Source organism: Propithecus coquereli, unplaced genomic scaffold, assembly GCF_000956105.1.
Source record: "Propithecus coquereli isolate 6110/MARCELLA unplaced genomic scaffold, Pcoq_1.0 Scaffold611, whole genome shotgun sequence".
NCBI classification, from domain to species: Eukaryota; Metazoa; Chordata; class Mammalia; order Primates; family Indriidae; genus Propithecus; species Propithecus coquereli.
In genome coordinates this window covers 570,563-573,394 of record NW_012152075.1, presented here as the reverse complement: position 1 = coordinate 573,394, position 2,832 = coordinate 570,563, and positions in this window count along the sequence as shown.

The window sequence follows — 2,832 nt, the reverse complement described above, 5'->3', positions numbered from 1 at the left end:
TGGGGGGACAAAGAGTGTTAATTAAGTACAGTCTATTAAAAAGAAGACAGATTTTGGAAAACTGTCTTCTGCAACTGACGTGTCAACAAATTGTTTCCTGGGAAGAAAGTAGTTTTTCAGGCTCTTCCCTAGTCTAACTGCATGCTTAGCTAGGTGGGGGCTTAATAAGCGACATCTGACAGTGGCGAAGAATTCTGCCACATATCCTACCGTTCATTTCAAGATTGTGAAGCATCTGTTTCTTACTGGGATCATTTTAGTTATCTCCTTTTCAAAGCAGGCCTAGATCTATAAACAGAAATCACTTTTTTTACATTTAGGGACACAGGTTAGAGTTTTGTAATTTTTATGTTGCCAGCCTCATGTTCCAGGAGAAACCTGGAGTGGTTACTCTTGCCCAAACTCTCCCGCCCCAGATCCCACGGAAACAAAGGTTGAACAAAATGTTCCTCTTTGTTTAGTTGCATCGCTACTTTTTTAAAAACATTTCTTTCCCCATAGTTTATTCTTTTTGGATTTCTTCTTTAATAGATGAAAAATACAGTGAAAGATAGGAAAGAATATCAACATCACCTACTGTCTTTTTACTTTAAATTTTTGTGTGTACCCATGTATTCTTTGGTACTTGTATGTGTATGTATTTCTCTATGTGTGTGTCTAACAGTTATATAAAAATGTATATATACTAATCTAAGTACTTTGTATATATCAACACATTTAATTTTCCTAACCTATCCATGAAATTATTGTTATACCCATTTTACAAATGATGATCATATAAACCATTGAGATCTGCTGAGCGTAATAATTATACATAGTATTCCATAATATTTCTTTACACTTAAAACTATGATCTCTTCAATTTTATATATCATTAATTATTTTTTAGAAAACTGTTTTTGTGACTGCATAATATTTCATGGTGTCGATGTACCTTATTTAACAAGTCCACAGGTACAGTTATACTCAAATTTTCACTTCTATAAATAATCTTATATATCCTCATTGTATATTAATATTTCTGTAAGTATCTGCTTATTTCCTTCTGAAAAATTCCTGGAAGTGGAATTATTGGTCAACCTATCATAAACATGTTTCAGGAAGTAAAGCCTAGTGTTACAGAGTGCAGGTCCTAGAGACAGGCATTATGAATTTAAATCCCAGTGACTCCATTTACTAACCCATTGTGATGTACCAACTTACTTCACTTTTCCAATGACTGAATTGGGGAAACCTTTTAGGATTCTGAATAGAATTAAGGGAGATAGTACATCAAAAACATTTAGCAGCAGATGAGTAGATAAACAAGATGCAGTGTATGCATATGATGTAATACTATTCAGCCATGAAGAGGAATAAAGTACTGGTAGATGCTAATAACACGGGTGAACCTTGAAAATATGCTAACTGAAAGAAGCCTGTCACAAAAGACCACATGCTACATTATGTGGTCCATTCACATACAAGTCCAGAATAGGAAAATCTATAGAGATAGAAGGTAGACTAGTGGTTGCTTAAGGCTGAGAGGTGGGAATGGGGAGATAAGAGGGTGGTAGCTAAGGGTATGGGATTTCTTTCAGACGTGATTAAAATGTTCTAAAATTGGCTTTGATGGTGGTTGCGCATATTCCTGAATATACTAAAAACTGTGCATTTTAAATGGGTAAATTGTATGGAATGTGAATCATGTCTCTATAGAGCTGTTAAAAAATGTTAGCATGGTACCTGGTCCATGGCTACATTTTTTTTCTCACACTATTTTTAACTCTATGTGTTTTCATTTAAAATATCTTTCCTAACTGTAGAGCAAATTTTATTTCAATTCAAGATTTTAATAATTAATTTAAATACTTTGTGTTTTGCCCTTTGTATTCTTTCTCTGATTGTCTTCTTTTTTATTCATTTTTCTACAATTTTAATTCACTAGATCAATAAATTTTCAATATTAACCTATTTTTAACTCTATGTGTTTTCATTTAAAATATCTTTCCTAACTATAGAGCAAATTTTATTTCAATTCAAGATTTTAATAATTAATTTAAATACTTCGTGTTTTGCCCTTTATATTCTTTCTCTGATTATCTTCTTTATTCATTTTTCTACAATTTTAATTCACTAGATCAATAAATTTTCAATATTAACCTATTTTCTGTGACATGTTTAGAATAATTTTCTGCACATTGATATTTACTTATTATTTCTATAGATTATTTTTAAATTGCAGAAGTTAAAAGAAGTTAGTATAGTGGATTTTTTTTTTTTTTTGAGACAGGAGCCCACTTTGTTGCCCCAGCTAGAGTGTTGTAGTGTCATCATAGCTCACTACAACCTCAAACTCCTGGGCTCAAGTAATGCTCCTGCCTCAGCCTCCCAAGTAGCTAGGACTATAGGCATGTACCACCATGCCCAGTTAATTTATATTTATTGATTGATTGATTGATTGATTGGTAGATAGGGTCTCGCTCTTGCTCAGACTGGACTTGAACTTCTGGTCCCAAGTGATCCTCCCACCTCGACTTCCCAAATTGCTAAGATTGCAAGTGTGAACCACCGTGCCTGGCCTGGTTTTTTAAAAATGATTTGTTTCTTTTGTTTTCTTGCTTAGAAAGGTTTTACCTACATTTATATCAAGTAATATGGATCTACATTTTCTTCTAGCTACTTCTTATTTAGAAGATATCATTCTATACTACAATCTAATCGGGTATTTTATTTTGATGATGATGTAAGGAGAGATTGACATCTTCCTCAATAAAAATGTACTTGAAAATTTTATGGAAAGGGAAATATTTTACACCTTGGAATTTATTTCATTTTTTTTAACCATTGACC